The 20,253-nt window shown below is 36.9% G+C and overlaps 1 pseudogene across 1 annotated transcript; it reads left to right on the top strand.

Annotated features, from left to right (window-relative positions):
• The first annotated feature begins 1,149 nt into the window (after positions 1–1,149).
• LOC309615929 lies at positions 1,150–2,598 on the top strand (annotated as a pseudogene). Its single transcript has 2 exons — positions 1,150–1,936; positions 2,217–2,598. The product of its transcript is annotated as an uncharacterized misc_RNA (transcript).
• Positions 2,599–20,253: the final 17,655 nt, after the last annotated feature.

Raw genomic sequence — 20,253 nt, 5'->3', positions numbered from 1 at the left:
ACAGCTCCTTTACTTTGCAGTGAAAATTGATTTGTATATTCTTTGCCTCTGAGTCCTTGTGGGATTTTTTTTTTTTTTAATTCAGACAGAAAGTCACAAAAATTATACTCATCCTCATCAGTTCACTCAGTCCCATGTAATTAATTTTTTTTTTCATCTTGATCTTTTGTTAGCACTTTTATGAGTTCATCAGTTTTTCATTAGAGTTCTGAAAATGCTTATTCATTCAGTTCAGCAGTACAGTCAGTTACCAGAAACCTGTACTTGTCAGAGTCTTTTCCATGAATTTCTTGAAGATGAAACCCTTTTATAGGAACATATTTGCAAAATCATCAGAGTACACCCAGAACTGTCTGTAATAAAGAAGTTGTGGTACATATATACAATGGAATATTACTCAGCCATAAAAAGGAACGAAATTGAGTCATTTGTTGAGACGTGGATGGATCTAGAGACTGTCATACAGAGTGAAGTAAGTCAGAAAGAGAAAAACAAATATCGTATATTAATGCATGTATGTGGAACCTAGAAAAATGGTACAGATGAGCCAGTTTGCAGGGCAGAAGTTGAGACACAGATGTAGAGAATGGACATATGGACACCAAGGGGGGAAAACTGCGGTGAGGTGGGGATGGTGGTGTGCTGAATTGGGCGATTGGGATTGACATGTATACACTGATGTGTATAAAATTGATGCTTAATAAGAACCTGCAGTATAAAAAAACAAACAAAACAACTAATACTAAACTTTCATTGGGTTATTTGTATGGAAATATGTTAATATAAATGTTTCAGACATTACATGAAATTTCTAAAAATCTTATATTTGTATTTGTATGGAAATATGTATGGAAATATGTTAATATAAATGTTTCAGACATTACATGAAATTTCTAAAAATCTTATATGTTCTGGTATAATGTTATAAGTAATAATCCTAGTTATTACTTTAAAATGTATATCTCAGAAATAACTAATTTTCTTGTCAACTGCATTATTATGAACTCTCATCAAATCTTTAACCGTGGTCATTTTTAAGTCTTTTGTCATTTACAGACAGTGAACAGTATTTTTAAGAAGAAAAACAACAACAACAGCTGAGTGTCTGGAAACTGTCCTAATGGCATACACACTTATTCGAGAAAACCTATTAAAACTCAGTAAGAACACTGAGAGTCTGTACATCTGAGCCAACCTGCTCTCTCCATCTCTACCCCCAGTTCATCCTGACAGAAACTCCAATCCGGGTGAATGTAGCCAAGAAATGGGCTCTCCCTCCCTTCAGCTTCCAATGAAGGGTTACCATATTTCATTGAGAGAGGCAAGTCACTGATGCCGAAAGCTCGGCCTCTCTGTACACCAGTGCCGAATCAAATCTCGGAGGCAGAGTTCTGGGTGAAGTAGAAAAGAATAGCTTTGTTGTTTTTCCAGGCACAGGGGGACACAGTGGGGTCCTGCCTCAGAAAACTATGTGTCCCAACCCCAGAGGATTTGGTGAGGGGTTTTATAAACAATGGTTCAAGGGTGGGATCTCTGACATGACACGATTAGGGTGTGTGCAGGGCGTGTGCTCCCTTCATCTTGTCTCAGGTGGTGGGTCTCCTAATCTTGATGAGCTTCTCTGGTCCCTTTAATCTTGCCTCAGGTGGTTCCTTGGCTTCTCCTCCCTTGATCAGCAACTGTTCAAATCTGCCCTTTGGAACTCGGGGAATGTCACAGAGGCTGGAGTCTTGCCTGCAAGAAACGGGGTACAAAACAGGCCTCTGGAAGATGGCGACTCCCATGCATCGGCTCACAGCCCGGAGACAAGCGGAAGCAAGTAAGCAACATGTAAGATGTCAGAAATGCTTGGAATCTGGGCATGGGACTTATGAATGCACAGGAAAAAGAAAGTACCTACATAGGCCTTCAAGAACAGCAGAACTGGGCTTCCCTGGTGGCGCAGTGGTTGAGAGTCTGCCTGCCAATGCAGGGGACACGGGTTCGAGCCCTGGTCTGGGAAGATCCCACATGCCGCGGAGCACTGAGCCCGTGCGCCACAACTACTGAGCCTGCGCGTCTGGAGCCTGTGCTCCGCAACAAGAGAGGCCACGATAGTGAGAGGCCCGCACACCGCGATGAAGAGTGGCCCCCGCTCGCCGCAACTAGAGAAAGCCCTCGCACAGAAACGAAGACCCAACACAGCCATAAAAAAAAAAAAAAAAAAAAAAGAACAGCAGAACTAAAGAAAGCTTTAAAAGAAAAAAGAAAACAGATTATTATTACAAGAAAGCATTGGAGAAACTACTGTAGAAAGAAAAGACCAAGAAAAAAAGGTCTAAGAGTGTAACCAGCTCCAGTGGCAATAGCAGTGACAGTTGAGCCAGTGATTCTTCATCAGAGCGTGAAGAGACGTCTACCTCATCCTCCTCAGAGGACAGTGACGCTGATGAAGGCTCCTCCAGGTCATCTTCAGCCTCTTCCACAAGCTCTTCCTCGTCCTCTGATGCAGAAGAGATGCCAGCTCTTCTAGTAATAGCAGCAGCAGCAGCACAGATAGTAGCTCTGAGGGTGAACCACCAAAGAAGAAGAAAAAGAAATAGAATTGTTCCATCTGTATTGGACTGATGGACTAAAAACATCAATGTGATTCTTAGAAGGGAATTTGGGATGTGTTAAGACCAATAGGTTAACAGATCAAAATTTTTAGAGTTCAAAAGTTTCTAAATGTTTTACATTGTAAGAGCATAAAGACTATTAATAATGGATTATATATATATAAAGACTTTTATTTTAGGGGTGAATCTTGTTTTTCTTTTTTATCTTTAGAATATATCTCTAAAATTAATCAAAGCTGAAATCTAGTAAATCTTTTTTGTGATGAAACCTATCTTTCCTCCCTGTGAAATAAATGCCATACTTTGTTATATGTTTGTGCTATGTACCAGACATGTTTTCAGGATAATGCCTCAGAATATCTATCTGGCAGTGAATTTCTAATGCTTTTGGCTGTATGTTATTATGTAAGATTTAATACCTCTATAAACTTAGAGTTTTCCTACTGTTAATAAATGTGCTCTATTTTTATGTTTATGTTCAGAAAGTTGTTCTGACTTCTTGTCCTAAATGAAAAGTTCAAGGAATCTATTAATAAATTTATACCTTTTGGATGGTACAAGTTTCAAGTTACTGTGTTGTATCATTCATTTTCTTCTGGTTCTTAGAGTTACCCTTTTATGACAAAAATTATTCTAGAGGAACTTAAAAAGGAACAAAATTCTGAAACTACATAGGACTCTAATCTTGGTGCCTTTTGATAAATTCAGTGTATCAGAAAAGAAAACCGTCATTTAAAAAGCTAACTTAAGTAAAAGTGATATAAATACCTTTGTGTGTTGATATGCTATAAAAGGTACCATTCAAAGGGGAAAAAAAGGTAGGAGGAAGAGAGGTAATTTTTGTAGAAAATTAGAGTGACGTTGGTTGCCTTTTACTAAAGTATTCTTAAGTTTTCATAAAGATTGCCTTTTACCATTTTGCAATTGTGGTATGACAGTTTATATGGTAACTGGTCATATATGACAGTCTACTGCATAAATATGAATGACTTGGATTAATCTGGTATGTTTACATAGCATATACACAGTTGAAATCTAGCATGAAAGTTTAAAAAGAAATACTGCACAGTATTTCTTAAAAGTAAAGTACTAGGCCATGGTGAAATTATTTGGTTTAACATCACATTATTTTGTGATATCTTTTAAACTTTTTGGAAAGAGGTATCATTTGTAGAAAAATCTTGATTTGGGTTAAACATAGGTTTTTAAAGTACAGATGTTGTCTTTTTATATTTATGAAAAAGCAGTAGAAAATTACTTTTGAAGAAAATGGACTTCTATTTAAATGTTTAAATATATGTATGTTGTGAGTTTAAAGAGCTGTAGTTACCTGTTTGACAGAACTGTCGCTTTCAATGATTGTAAATAAACTCTCAAAGCATCATTTTAAGGCTCCATACAGAATGTGTCAATTGACAGGCAAATTTAATAAATTACTAATGAAATACAATTTACAATGTAATCTCTGTAAGGGTAATTTTAGCAGTTAAACTTGGAAGGGAAACAAATGTGTACATAGGTTACATCACTTGTAATTAAATAAAGCTCTGTTTGTGCTGATGAGCTTAGAAAAAAAAAGGTCTCTGTGCCTGGGCGCCCCACAGGACCCCCCTTGGTTTCATCACCAGAATTTCTCATTCCCTCCAACTCCAAGTTGAAGAGGATAAACTCCAGGTATTACTGGAGGTTGGCTGAGTGTTATTGAGAGGTTCACCCAGCCCTCACTTAGAACCTGGAAGGTCTTCTCCAGCCATGGCTGGCAAGAATACTGGGGTCCTAATCACCCTGACATCAACTCAATCATAGAGCAGAAGTTCCACACCAGGAGAGTCAGGTCAAAGGACCAGAGGACCAGAGGCTAACTGCTGCAGCTTGTCCTGGAATAGGAGTGAGAGATTTTGCCCAGGTTGAGAAGCAGTTTATAAGAGACCTCTGAAGCTTTTTCCAAAGGAAATGATAAAGTTATTAGAAATAGAGTTTGGTGAGGTTCAAGCCTAATGGTGTTCTTGAAAACAATAGCTCCTCTTAATTAGGAGTAAAAAGCTTAACTACAGGCTAGCTAGTTCACCAGAGAGAAACAGAGAAAGAGATAACTAAGAAGTACCCTCCTGAGTACAAAAGATAAAGACTCTTCTCAAAAATACACTCTTGTCTGAATTTAATCGGATCAGACTACAGAGCTATTTATGCCTCAGGGCATTGTCAAAAACTATCGAGTAATCAGCTGGTAATTAGTGGTGCCTAACAGATGGGTGTGATACCAAATGAGGCCGAATGATCAGGAAAGGAGACACTCAAACAGAACCCTGCTCCAAATGCTGTCATCTCAGATAAATGTGTGGCTGTGCCCTCTCAAACACCCAGGGTTTCACACTTCAGGAGAGACGAACTTCACTAAAACAGTTTAGCGTGTCACTAAATAAACAAGCAAATAACAACAAAAACAAGCCTCAGAGCCGGGGAGGGGAATCATTAGTGCTTGCCTAGAGCTGGGGTAGGAAGATGCGGAGGTGATGGTTCAGGAGTGTGGGATTTTTTCTTAGGGTGATGCAAATGTTCTCAAGTTGATTGTGGTCATGGTGGCACACCTCTGAAAACATTAAAAGCCATGGGTGGATTGTATGATATGTGAATTATATTTCAATACAGATGTTTGTAAAAAGACTAACAGTACTTTTTAGGCATGGGAGGTGACAGTCCCCCCTCAAATACTCTGAAGTTATTTAGACAGCCAAGGGAAAGAAATATTTTTCAGCCAAAGCAAAAATTGTAAACTTGCCTGGATTTATTCAAATTGTTTGGCAGTGGACCTGTGGGAATTGGGTTCTGGGCTGATGTTCAGCCAGCATTTCTAGTGACCAGTAGCAATGATGTCAGAGTGGCATGTCATTTGTCATGTTTGTCACTGGCTGAAATAAACACTCCTGCCTGTGGGCCATGCACATAACATCTTCCCAAGCAGGCTGTGTTACGAACTCTACGATCCTGTGTATTTTATCACTAATCTCACATTGACCTTATGCTGTGAGCCTCAGGCTACTAAGGAAAGCGAAAGATTTTAGATAAGTGAATCTAATTAGAAACATTTACCTCCATGTCCTTCTGTTTGTTTAAAAAGCTTACAATTTTCAGGTGATGCTCAGTTTTTGATTACGAATTTTGAGTTTGTTAACTAGACACTTTCTTTAACTCCTCATTGATTTGCTTCCTCAAAATGGAAACCTCTTGTCTGACTCCTAACTTGGACATGGCTAAGTCAAATGGCCTTGGTGACATTCATTCTAACTTGAATAGGAGTTTTTTTGTAGTCAGTCGTTATTACTTATTTAGCATTGACTGAGGAAAGCCATTCCTCTGCAAAGAAGGTTATATTATGTGACTTTCGGTGTGGCATGGGGAGAATATTTAGGAGGAAAAGGTTGTCAACTTAGCCAAATCATTAACAATCATTCATTCAGTCATCCAACATCACTAATCCAACATCTGCCAGGCGCACTGCTCAGCCTTAGGGACATGGCAGTGCCTAAAACAGACATGGTACCCACCCTCAGGAAGTGCACCATCCAGTGGCGTTGCCCCTGTGGTTGACTCAAACTGTCAACCGAGATGCCTGTGTTACAGACCATTGATTCTTTTCGTATGCAGTTTGCATTTCTTTCCCTCAACTAAAGGGAAAGAATATCACAAGTTTTTGTATTCAGAGGAATGTTAATCCTCCTTTCTCTGTATGTCTGTCCAAAAGAGGCTAGAAAAATGAAGTAATGGATTAGAGGTGTTTACACAATCATGACAAATAGCATACATTCTGATGCAAAATTACCAACAGTTTTGATATCCTTAAGCTTCTGTTATATGTGAAATTGAAATATACTTACAAAACATTTTCCTTATATATCACTTTCAAATTCTCAAAATACTTTTACAGTTTCTCATTACAAAGTAAATTGAATTGTCATATTTAAAAATTATTGACAAAATGTGGTAATTTTTAAAAGAATTCCAGGAAGACAAAAGTTTCGGAGTAATGTGTAGATCACAGCAAAGGAATAGGGAAAAAAATATTTAAGTGAGGTGGAAGGAGGCAAACCTGGATCTTACTGACAGGGTATTAAGATTAATAATGTATGGATTTCTCTTTACATCACACTTCTTAAACTGATTCTTGTGAAAAACAGTGTATCAAAAATTATCAATATCACTCTAGAGACATCCAAACTATCAAAAACTGGAGGCGAATAAAAAAACAAAAGGAACACTGTTGTTGGAAGTTCAAGTGGCAGAGGGCACCCCTTGCTCCCTTTCACTCATTATGGACTCACTTTTTAGGAAGAGCTTTGGTGAAGGCCTCCAGGCCCTACTGATGTCACTTCAGATTCTCCTGGGGTTTGTCTCCCTCTCCAGGTTCTGCCTAGTCCCCAGCTTTAAAAGATCTTATGGATTTGTTGCTCTATTTTTTAATATTGAAAAAAATTTTTTTCTTTAATACTATTTTCCATTTTTTAAATCCATGTAATACTTTCCCTCAATTTTTAAAACGTTTATGTAGTACTGAGAAGCATATATAACTCAGTCCAGCTCAACAGAGGCTTATAATATACATGGCCATATTAAGGATTTATTCATCAATTCTAACTTTATTGAGTGCTTTTGTTTTTAAACATGATAGGTGTTGAATTTTGTCCAATGCCTTTCTTGCATCTATGAAGAACAGAAATGCCCGTAAGATTTTTTTAAAATCATAACTCTGTTAATGTGTTAGGTTTTATTAATGGATTTTCTAATATTTAACCACTCTTCAATTCTTAGAATAAATCTTACTTGGTAAGAATGTTTAAGTTTTTAATGCATTGTTGAATTTTATTTGCTAGTAATTGATCTAAGATTTTTACTCAGATAGTAATAGATGGGCTTGGTCTGCAGTTTTCTCTTTTTGGTGAAATCTGTCAAGTTTTGGGAAAAAAATCTTTTACTAACTTTTAGATAAACTTAAAAGTTTTACCTCTTTTTCCCTGCAATCAAATAATTAAGGAACATTGAGATTATATGATTTTTAAAGTGTACTTTTGAGGATGAAGCAAGTCTTGCATTAAGCCATCAAGGTCACTTGCTTTTTAACTACTTTCCCTTTTATTCTGTGGCAACTGGTCTCTTTAGGCATTCTCTCTACTGGGGTCAATTTGAGTCGCAAGTATTTTTTAATAAAATTATCCATCTTATCTAAGCTTTAAAAGAAGTCTGCCTGGAGTTTTTTATTTAATCATCCTCTAAACAACACTGATCATGGACACAAGTCTTACTCTTAATATTTTAGCAGTACCACCAGGGCTGTGATAATCTCAGCATAGCTGCTATTTTTTTTTTTAATTATTGGTTTTATATTCTTAGCTTTAAAATATCGCACTTTAAATTTTACTACTTTACATATAGCTAAATTTGATTGTAAACTTTACATTAATTGGCAGATTGCCAGCTTCCAGCTGGATATGCATTCTACTTCTGAACGTTTTTTATTGTAAAGAGATCCTATAAAATACCTGCTAGAAATCTTTTCCACCTTTTTCAATGAAGTGTACTTTGGCATATGAAATGAGAGAAGACTTGGGTAGCCAAACAAAATTTAGCATCTCTCTCTTCTAATTCCAAGTTGCACTGAAACGTTGCTTTCCAGACCTTGATAAGTCTTTGCGACAGTGCCTACAGAGTTTATACTCCCAGTGTTTCTCTCCTCCTTTATGAGTCTCTGAACCTTCATACCTTCATCTCTTTTTCTCTTCCATCTGAAAATGGCCTGCCTTTGTTGTCTACTAGGGAAAGATTCCCAACATTTTCAATTGAAAGTTTCTCTCTCTCTCTTCCATATACCTCAAGTTTCAAACATTTGTTCTAACAAAAGATGCTATATTTATTGAATATTAAAGTTGCATTTTTTTTATACATGCTGTCAGTGTTTTCATGATTGTAGATCTAAGGAAAGACTCCTTTAGGAAAGCTCACAACACATATTACATTTCCATTTCATTTGTTGATATTTTTTAAATGTTCCTTTATAATTTGAAGACTCCAGGTCCAGGGATTCTATACTGGAATCAACATGGTAAAACACCCCCTTTCCAAGTCATCTCAACAAGAGGAACACAGAAACTTGAAGAAGCACTTTCCAGAGGATGTGGAAATAGCATATTTCATTACATAAATAGATTTTTCCTGCACTGGTCTGCCTTATGACCAGACATCTGCTAATTATACCAGAGGGCAAGACTACAAAGGCCAATTTACATTCTGTTTGTGGTGTCCTTGATTTGTTTCTAAGAACCAAAACAAGATAAAGGGTTACAAATGATTTAATTATGAACAGTCACTGCCTTGCCTTCACCCAGCGGGTATCAGGGTCTGTGGCTCCATTTGCCTCGCAGCAAAGTACTGGCCACCCTGGGGAAGACTTTCAAGATTCCCTTAGCACAGACTCAGGATCTCCTTAGCACAGACTCAGGGCTTGGGTCTCTTCCTTAGCCACAGATGGACATTGTGCTCAATATACTGAGAAATAAAATGAAACAAGCTGGTGGACTCCTTTGGATTAACTGCTTCCTCCTTGTGCTATGTCCACTTCTTTGGCCATGTTTAAATAAGGACTTCTCTTCTTTGAAGTTCGTTCTTAGTGAGATTATTTTCCTTGCTTATCCAAAGTTCTCTCTCACATTTTGTGTGTGTGTGACTTATACACAGACTTAATTAAAACTCAATTTTCAAGGGGCAGGGGGTTGCATCCTGGAGCAGGAGCCAGGGGACCTGAACTCTGCTTCTAAATTTGGTTCTTATTGGCTGATTGGCTTTGAACAACCTCTTTTGTTGTCTCATATTCAAAAAATAAGGTTAACAATGGTTATTTTACAGGAATATTGTAATTAATAGTATACACGAAAATATTCATTAAAAAACTAAAAAAAAAAATATGTGAAGGTAAAATGCAATTATCTTTGTAGCTCTTATTTATTTAAAACTTATATATATGTGCCAGGCACCTTATGTATATTTTAAGCATATTAAAACTTTTAACATTTACCAGTCCTTGAAATAAGTACTATTATCTTCATTTTATATATAAGAAAATGAAGCACAGAGAGGTTAAATAACTTGCTGAAGGTCACAAAACAGGTCTGTCTACAGAGCCTGTGCTCCCTTATATACATACAGTGCCTTGGTCATAGCAGACCCTCAAAAAGGAGAAAAGAGTAATAATTAAACATGGACAATTATATTTAGTGAAAGATACTTATTTAAAAGATTTCAGTATTGTTCTTTGACAAATCCAGCATCCTTGGCCATTAAAATAAGCTCACCAAATTTCCAATTAACAGAGTCTAAATCTTACTAGTTATTTCATATTTATTCTTGGGACATCCCTTGTGGTGCAGTGGATAAGACTCCGCGCTCCCACTGCAGGGGGCCCTGGTTCGAACTCTGGTCAGGGAACTAGATCCCACATGCATGCCGCAACTAAGAGGTCGCATGCCACAACTAAGGAGTCCATGAGCCACAACTAAGGAGCCCACCTGCTGCAACTAAGACCTGGTACAACTAAATAAATAAATAATTTTTTAAATAAAAGACTTTTTTAAAAAAAGTATTTATTTTCAAAATTATTTATGAATGACAGGCAACTGTGAGGTTTTTGTGGATACTTTTTGTAGCTGCACATTTGGCATGCTTTGGTTTTTTGTGGTTTTTTTTTTTTTAGGTTGTGCCCTGCCCCCTTCCCCCCTGTTTCACTATGGATATGAGTGCACATGTATCTCTTTTAGACCTTGTTTTCAATTGTTTTGGGTATATAACCAGAAGCGGAATTTTGCTGGATCAGATGGTAATTCTAATTTTTATTTTTTGAATTTTATTTTATTTTTTTATACAGCAGGTTATTAGTTATCTATTTTGTACATATTAGTGTATACATGTCAATCCCAATCTCCCAATTCATCACACCACCACCCCAAGCCCCCCCACCCCCCGCTTTGTTTTCTGGGTTTTTATTTTTTGGACCTTATTTTTCATTGCAGATTTATTTGGCAATGTACAGTAAATTTTGTAAACTTGCATCAAGTTTATGAATAAAGAAACATTTCAAAATTATTTAAGACAAACAAAAATTTCATGCAGTCAAGAATACTGATAATTTTTTTAAATCTATATTTATTAGAAAGTTAGTTCATTGGTTATCTCAGAGTTATCTCATGTCTAATGTAAAAACCTTTATTTCTGAGTTAACAAATTTATTTTGAAACCTTTCCCATTTAGGCAGGAGAACACTTTGATTTTCATCTGGTCCCAATTTAAACAATATTATCCCATTCTTACCTCCAAAAAAAGTCTATTAGATATTTCTCTCACATTTTTGGTTGTGTTTGGTGCATCTGAATACTTATAAAACTGGCTTATTGCTTTTTACGTCAACCTTACCTCTTATAGCAATTTAGGACTAGGACACCCTACATCTGCTCATTTGCACTGGTGGTGACGCACACAGCCTGTGGCTTGACCTACTCTGTTTCAATCTTCCCAAGATCATATTTCAGATGCCCCAAGTTCGGACATCTTTCTCTTGTCTTGTTTCATAGACTGGCTGAAACGTTTAACTTGTCCATACAGGCTTTTTGCATTTTCTTATCACTCAGTGAGTGAGACTGAAGGACAGCTTATGGGACACAAAGTATACTCTTTTTTTTCAGGCTCGGTTGTGTTTACAGCTAGTAGCACCTGGTGGCATTAGATGGGGGAAGAAAGTGAGGGATCTGTAATCTCCAACTGCCTCCCTCCCCACAATCTTTGATATGGATAATTGATGCTTTTCTATATTGAATGAAAAAAGTGTTATACAGAAATAGCTTTAAGCCCTTCTTTTCAGAAACTGTGGAGCAGTCACTGTGTTTAGGAGGCCTGGAATCTCAGGTTCCCTTTTCCTGACTCCTCTGTCCCCCGGTCTGACAACTCTCTCCTGATTAACAGTGTATGTGGGGAGCTATGAGCATGTTTGGACTGTCCTCATCGTCTTCTTTTATGAGCATCTAAAGTTTGGGCTTATTGAATAAGAGAAAATCTCCTAATTTAACTCAATCTCAATTTTGGTCAATCTTGCCTCTCCTATTTTATACCCATGAAATACTTTTTTCCCATGGTTTTGTTGCTAAAAATTCTGTACAATAATGAGAGCTGTTTAACAGTTTGAATTTTTGTTTAAAGATGGCTTACATGCTATGTAAAATGGTAACTGTCAACTTCAGAGAAACAGGAAATGTTCTACAATGAAGTTGCTCTGGGTGGAGGGTGTTTGCAACCATTCTACTTTTCATCCCCCTTTGGAGAGCAATCCAATCCACGATCTTTAGTTTTCCATTACAAACATGTCCTCAAACATGCTATTCTCACATGAGGAGCTTAAGGACAACCACTCCCATTGCATTTATTGCAATGCTATTACTCCCAGCAGAAAAGCAAAGTAAACCTTAAAATATGTAAAAATCTCTATAATCCTGGGACCAACTTACTACAATAATCATTGTCTGACAATAATGAAAACCTTTTCTTCCTAACGAAAGAACACTCTGCACATTATCCAGGGGTGGGGCATGGGAAATGGGTCCTGAGGTTAAGTTATCTCTGGTTCCCGGACATCTATAATTCCTTTTCTGACAAGCTCATTTGTAACGTACAATGCACATGGATAAGCTATCGGTCACGTGAACATTTGAAGGAAGACCAAAAAAAAACCTGTTGAATGAAAGATCATTAATCTTTTATAACAAGGTTCCAAAGCATACTCAAAGCATATTTGGTCCTGCTCCCTGAATGTTACATTGAGAACATCTAGTCTTTGGGAGGGAATGAAATATTAAGCCCAGGTCTCCAATAAATAAAATGAAATAGAATGCCATGGACCTCAGCAGACGAATACTTGCATTGAACAGGGTATATACAATACACCATGTATTTCAAAAAGTAACTAGACTGTCCTATTTTTATTTTGTGGAGGAATTACACCAAACTCTATTTCATTGCCTATCCAAGTGCCACAGAACCACTTGCCTAAATAAGAGCAGCTGTGATATTCAGAATAAAAAAGTTTAATTAAATATCTCTGCCATTTCCATCTTATCAAAAAATGAGCAGTGTTAATTAAGTTCACAAATTCATACCGATTTCCCATATGAATTTTAATTGAAACAAAGTAAAAGAAACTGGAAAGTCAAAACCACTCTCAAAGACAAGATGTACAATTTCTTGGTCATAAATGGAAAAGAAATACAAAGCAGTAGGTGGGATTTGCTGGTTCCAAAACTGGAAACATGTAGAGATTGCTGACAGTTTTGGCTCTGGTAATAAAAATTAAAAGTGCCACATACAAGATGAGACTATGCCAGAACGCACAGCCTAAAACTTGGAGCTTCAGTGAGTTCTCCCTGCCGTGAGCTGAAGCTCAGAACAGGGGTGCTCACAATCTATGTGAACCGATGATGGTTAGAGCTTTTATAAAACTGTATCACTAGAGAAACAAGAGGAAGTGAGTAGGGCCTAGAAATCAGGGCAGAGACTATACCACCCACGAGTCTGGCATCTGGATTTGCACTATTTACAATATCACCGTGAGACAGAGGTCCTAAGACACACTACAGAACATGACAGACTTCCAGTCAAGATGAACCTGGAAACCAATATTCCAAAATTCATGATGAAAACCAATGTAGGAACAACAGCCATGAGAGGAATTCAATCTAATAAAATGGAAAAATAATTGAGCAATATGAAAATCAATTTAAAGTATGTATGTTAAGGATCTTCAAAGAGATATAAGAAGGCGTAAGTCCACTGGACAAAAAGGAAAAATATAGGATAAGAACAAAAAGAACAGAAAATGAAAAATAGTGAAGTAGAAATAGTACAAATAAATAATACAGTAATTGAAATTTTTAAAAACACCAAAAATCTCTACACTGGACCCAGAAATAGAGAAAATTAGTGAACAAGGAAAAAATACTGAGATGTTCTTCCAGGGCATTGCAACAGGATAGAGATTAAAAATATAAAAGCACAGTTAATAGTGATGGAAAATGGTGTGAGAGGATTCAAACATGTATTCAATGGGACTCCAGAAAAAGAGAATAGAGGGAATAGCAGAAAACACAATATTTAGAGAGCAAGTAGCTAATAATTTTAAACATTTTTATAAAGATATGAGTATTCAGACCATGAATACTGAGTGCCAAGCAGGTCAAATAAAAATAAAGCCATGTTTAAACTCACCATGGTGAAAATGCAAGTTACCAAAGATGAAGAGAGAAATCTCATAAAGTAATAGAGATTGATTACATTCAATGGTACACCAATCAGATGCAGGTGGATAGGGAACAGGAGGGAGATTCAATTTAGTACCTTGTCTAATACAAGAAGAAGCAAGAGATAGAGAAAAACTTTTGAGTTAGAGAAAGTTATAGTCAAGTATGTATGTGAAAATAGAGTAGAAATATAATCTATAGCTTTCAAACTAGCAAGGGGAAAAAAATTACCAGTCCAATAGAAAGCAGAAAGAAGAGGGGAAACGTCAAACAAAAACAAACAAAAAAAGAAGACAAAGAGAAAAGGGAAAAATTAGAAGGTAGATAGGATTCCAAATAAATGAATAACCACAATAAAAATTGGTGGATTAAATTTTCTGACTAAAAGATATCTGACCAGACTATTAAAAAATGAAAACACTTCTAAAATGAAATGACTCAAAAAGTTAAAGAAAGAGAAAAAAAAGAACACACCTGACAAATACCAAGAAACAAAAATTGAATTATCAATATTAATATCACAGACAGCATCTGGGATATTTCCTTCTAACAATGGAATACTAATTTTCTACATCCAATTATAGATGCTGATTTAATGGTGTTTTCTTCACCACCAATTGACATGTGTGGCTTTGAGATGAACAGTTAATTTCACAGGAGATAAGATTAAATCTTGATGTGTATTTCAGTGGGACTTCTGAAAAAGAAAAGGAACAAAGACATTTATGATGACAGGGATATATAAAAAGGATGGTTACAACATTCAAAGTATTTTAAAATTTGATAGAAAATGTCTTTTATATCAGCATAGGTTAGATTTATTTTCTTCATACTGTCAAGCTTTTACTTACTCAATCAAGCTATATATGGGATGTGTGTGTGTTTTAGCAGTAAAGGCTCTGGTTCTTCATTTTTCTGTATCCATGCCCTATTACAAGAGATTTTGTAGTCTGACAAAAGAGGACTATGTGGTTTCACCTTGGACTGTTGGTTCAGTCACATGACTTACAATGGAATGGTATTGGGTGTCATGTGACCAAAGACTTGGAAAGTGCTTGCCTTCTTGAGCTAGCTCTTTTGCACCTTTGCCATAACCTTGAGAAGAACATGTCTAGTTGAGCAGAGTTCAACCACCACATCCGCACACAGCCTAGATCAGCTAACCTCTAGCTGAACCCTAGACACAAAAGCCAGCCCAGCTGAGATTAACAGAGCCACTCAGCTGAGCCCATAGATCAGTGAACCTACAAATTTATGAGAATAGATGATGATTGCTTTAAGTCCCTGAGTTTGGGGGGTAGCTGGCTGTGCAGCATTTTTGTGCCAATAGCTAACCAACATACATTGCACTATTTTTTTTTATAGATTTTTTTTTTTTAAATTATTAGCATCTTTAATTATTTATTTATTTATTTATTTATTTGGCTGTGTTGGGTCTTCGTTTCTGTGCGAGGGCTTCCTCTAGCTGCGGCAAGCAGGGACCACTCTTCATCACGGTGCACGGGCCTCTCTCTATTGTGGCCTCTCTTGTTGCAGAGCACGGGCTCCAGACGCGCAGGCTCAGTAGTTGTGACTCACGGGCCTAATTGCTCCACGGCATGTGGGATCTACCCAGACCAGGGCTCGAACCCGTGTCCCCTGCATCAGCAGGCAGACTCTCAACGACTGCGCCACCAGGGAAGCCCCCACTGCACTATTTTCAACAATCTTTTATTCTGCCAAAGCTTTTCACTGATGAGTGCTAATTAGAGGCTCTCAGTCTTTGGTTTCAACCATGATTTAACACCCAAATAGAATTTAACAAAATCAAAACCTGAATCAAGGAACACAAAATTTATAATTTCTGTATTAAAGAAAATGGGATTTATAATTTTCTCTTTCCATAGCATTCAACTCAATACCAGAAAAATAACAACAGAATAAAGCCAAAGGAAGTAGAACCAAAATTATAAAATAAGTGTAGAAGTAAAAGAAATGGAAAGCAAAAAAAAAGACTATTGAGATGTTAACTAAAAGTTGATTATTTGAATAAATTAATAAAATAAAAACAACTAGCATAACTGATTGAGGGAGAAAAAAGGGAATTCATCAAAAACGTACAGCAAAGAACAGAAGAATATGAATGCAGGTAAAGAAAAATAAATTATTACAATAGGGGTAAGAATGATTCAGTTAGTGGGTTAAGCATTTATTATACAATATTCTCCACCTTCTTATCTTGACATATACATCCCCCCCCAAGTAACATCCCTTATGCATCAATGACTGTATATATTCTGATAGTTGTAAAATTTTTATTTGTAGAACATACTCCTAAGATTTAGATCTATAATTCTGATTGCCTCTCACTGGGAAACTATAACTGGGCAACAGTATCTCAAAAGCAACATATTATTCCTTCTCTACTCTTTTTTCCAGCAATCATATCTTGAACTTTCAATCTGAGTTTCAGTCTGGGTTAATGAAATGGCCACCTGCCCAGATACCAACAGATGAAACCTTAATTAACTCCTTCTCTCACTCCCACTCTGCCAACTTGGCAATTTGGTTCTGTAGATTCTTCCATTAGCTATCATCAAGAAAAAATACTTAGTACTTAAGAAACCATATGGCACAAAGTGTGTACTGACAATATAAGAAGTTTCTTAATGATGGCCTAAAATTTCTTCATGTTTTAGTAGATAGACTAGATAGATAGATTTGATATGGTTTTTATTTTGCAAAAATGCATCATTTTTTCAAAGAGATTAATGGTATATTAAAAACTAAACAATGCCAAGTCTATGCCTTACTGACTTAACTTAAAAATTTGCAATTATCCCTGGATAGATTATTCCTAACATTAAATATCCCTCCTATGTTGTCAGGATATGGTAATTGAAAAAGAATATTGACCCACTTTAAACACATTTAGAGAAGCAGTATATTTAAGGAGAAAAAGATTTAATATTGTCCATTTATTAATAGATTTTTTTCTATTCAGAGTCAGTGAATATTATGCTTTAGGTATTAACTTAATAGAGATTACATTTGTGAGGTAATAGAAAAAAATACATACATATATATATATATATATATCTATATATATCTGCCCCCAGTTCTTGGCATAGAGCTCCTAAAACTCTTGTAATTTCCTAAGTGATAAGAACACTAGGAACATCTTTTGTTCTAATATTTGGTCTTTGATGCTGATTCCTGACACTGAGCTCCCAAATCCCTTGGAATTTCCTGGGTGATAGGAGAGTCTTTTGTTCTAACGAGGAGACTCTCGGTGGGCATCTGGATAGGGGCCTGTCACCAAGAAGACCAAGACATGATCAGAAGTTTGGAACATTCAACACCTGCTCTCTTCTCCAGAGCAGGGCTTAGAAACTGAATTAATGACTGAGCACACCTATGTGATGAAATATCCATAAAAATCCCCAAGGCATTGGGGAAAAGGGTTCAGAGAGCTTCCAAGTTGGTGAACACGCGGAGCTGTGGAGAGAGCAGCAAGCTCAGAGAGGGCATGGAAGCTTCGTGCCCCTTACCACATCCCTTGCCCTATGAGTCTCTTCCATCTGGCTGTTCCTGACTTAAATCCTTTTATAATAAACCGGTAATCTAGTAAGTAAACTGTTTTCCTGACTTCTGAAGGCAGCTCCAGCAAACTAATCAAAACTGAGGAGGGGGTCAGTGGGAACCTCCAAATCATAGCCAGTTGTCATAAGCCCAGGTGACAACCTTGACTTGCAACCAGTGTCTGATGTAGGTGGGGAGGGGGTGCCAGTCTTGTAGGGCTGAGCCCTTAACCTATGGGATCCGACCTTAAATGGCAGAATCAAGTTGAACTGTAGGACACATGTTAGGGTTACAGAGAATTGCTTGGTTTGGGAAAACCCCACACACATTTGGTGATCAGAAGTGTCTGAAGTGAAGTGTTCTGGGTGAGTAGTAAAGGAGAGACACACAGACGTTAAGTTTTTTTCTATTCAACATCTTAGTGCTAGGAGACAGACAAATATACAAGCATATGTATCAATACAATATATCTGGTGAGGATAAGTGCAATGAACCTAAATGAAAGAGGGTAAGAAGGAGAATTTTGAAGTACTACATATAGGGTGGTTTGGGAGGCCTTTCTCATCAGGAGAGATTTTAAGCAAAGGCTTGAAGGGAGTGAGGGAGCCAGCCATATGCATACTGTAGGATAGAGCATCCCAGATAGTGAGAATAGCAATTGCAAAGGCCTGGCATGTTTGGCTTGTTTGAGGAAAAGCAAGGCAGTCATTGTAACCAAGAAAAAGGAGTAAGGGTACGAGGTAGAAGCTAAGACTGGTCAGACAATGGGTAACAGGTAGGCTGGAATGTCTAGGTTGGTCATGTGATATTGCCTTTTTCACTGAGTTAGAGGGGAAGCTATCCAGAGCTAGATGTAATTATTTAAGGCATGCTGTAGTGAATTATCAGAAGGAAACCAGATCACCAGATATTTAAACACTCTTGGTATTTAGTGTTTCATACATAAATTTAAAATTACATCTATTGACTATAAAAAACTAGAAAAAGTACTTCTACAATGCAAATGTAACTTTCAAAACAACAAACTATTGCAGGTGTTCCTAACGATCGCAAGAAAGTGCTGAAAAAACTTCCTGATTTAGGGTAGCCTGCCTATTAAAGCCACCAAATATTTCTTTCCCAAAAGGAACACGCATTTTATGAGAAAGATAAAAGCTGAACAAAACCATGAATATTTATGAAAAGAAAAATTTTAATGATATAGTGTGTCTATACATTGCCTCCCGTTAGAGAAGCTCATATAAATTCAAAATAACACAGTTGGCCATAGTGATCTGCACTGATTGTACAGTAATACTTAAGTTAACCACACAGCAAAGAAGCTGAGTTGTCACAATGTAGCCCCAGAGAATGAGCAAGAAGACTTGAATAAAAGTTATATCATAACACAATAATAATACTTTTTACTTAAAAATATAAAATATTTCTCAACATACTTCCCACACATTTCAAATGCTGGTGGATCCAATTCAAAATCAGGTACTGGGAAACTCTACTCTTAAATAATTCTTGAATTGATTTGTTTCTTATCAACCACTTTCTTACCTATTTTATTTCAATAATCTCTTTGACCATCCCTGATCACCCACACTTCACTAGAATTTACTCAGAAGCAATGAAATGTGGTGGTTAGGAGTGAGGGAGCTTAGTTCAAACTGCCCTGGTTTGAATCCCTGCTTTTTCACTTAATAGATGAGTGACCTTAGACAAGTTCCCTAATCATTTATTTGTGAAATGTGGAAAATAATAATATTTCATTCACACTGTGATTTTCAGGATTAACCATAATAATGTATTTAAAGCAAGCAGTCAGTAACTCCATGATGATGATTGCCAAAATGATCTTCAAAAATATGAATCTAGTTTTGCCCCTTCCTTGCTTAAAAAAAATCCTTCAAAGTCCATCCGTCACCAAGAGATGAACAAATCCCAAAGCAGGCAGAGCCCCTCATGATTGACTGGTATCTTCTTTTTGAGCCCCATGTCCGTTGCTCCCCCCTATTAATTACATATTCCAGCCATACTGAACTACAATGATTGTACCTCATCATTCTGTACTACTTTTGGACATAGCACTCCCTCTTTTGGAATACCCTCTCCTCACTCTGCCTTTTCTACATGGCAAACCCAGCTTTAAAAATTTAGCTCAAGATGTTGAATATGGTTGCCCATGCTACATAGTAGGCCTTTTTTGTTTATATAAACGTGTGTGTGTGTGTGTGTGTGTGTGTATCTGGGGTTTTTTTGTTTTTGTTTTTTACGTGAATGGCCATTCTGCCAACATATATTTAAACATTTCCAGTAGTTACCTATGGGTGTGTGGAAATTCAGGTGCAAGTTTTCTTACATTTGCTTTTCTGTTTTGGGTACTAAACATGCAACCTTTTTGTAATAATAACTAAAATAAATGTCTAAATATTAAACTTAAAGTCTGTGCATCAGAACGTATTTATATTAACAGAAACTAGACATCTGTGGCCAAGAATTAAACAAGGTCAAATAAATTAGCATACACTCATTACTAGATTACTATCTAGTCTATACAAATGTTGTATATTTAAGGGCAGTACCACTCTTAATCCCAGGCAATCCTTGCCTGCACCTCAGTGGGTCAGGTGGGCCGAAGCAGTCTTCCAAACTTCCAAAACCCCAGATACATTCTTCCATACACACACACACACACACACACACACACACACACACACACACACACACATATATACAAAAAAGTCCTCCTGTGTAGCACGGAGAACCATATTCAACATCTTGAG

Source organism: Balaenoptera borealis (assembly GCF_965194805.1).
Source record: "Balaenoptera borealis genome assembly, chromosome: 18".
In the NCBI taxonomy this organism is placed as follows: Eukaryota; Metazoa; Chordata; class Mammalia; order Artiodactyla; family Balaenopteridae; genus Balaenoptera; species Balaenoptera borealis.
This window is presented reverse-complemented; position numbering and strand designations above follow the sequence as displayed.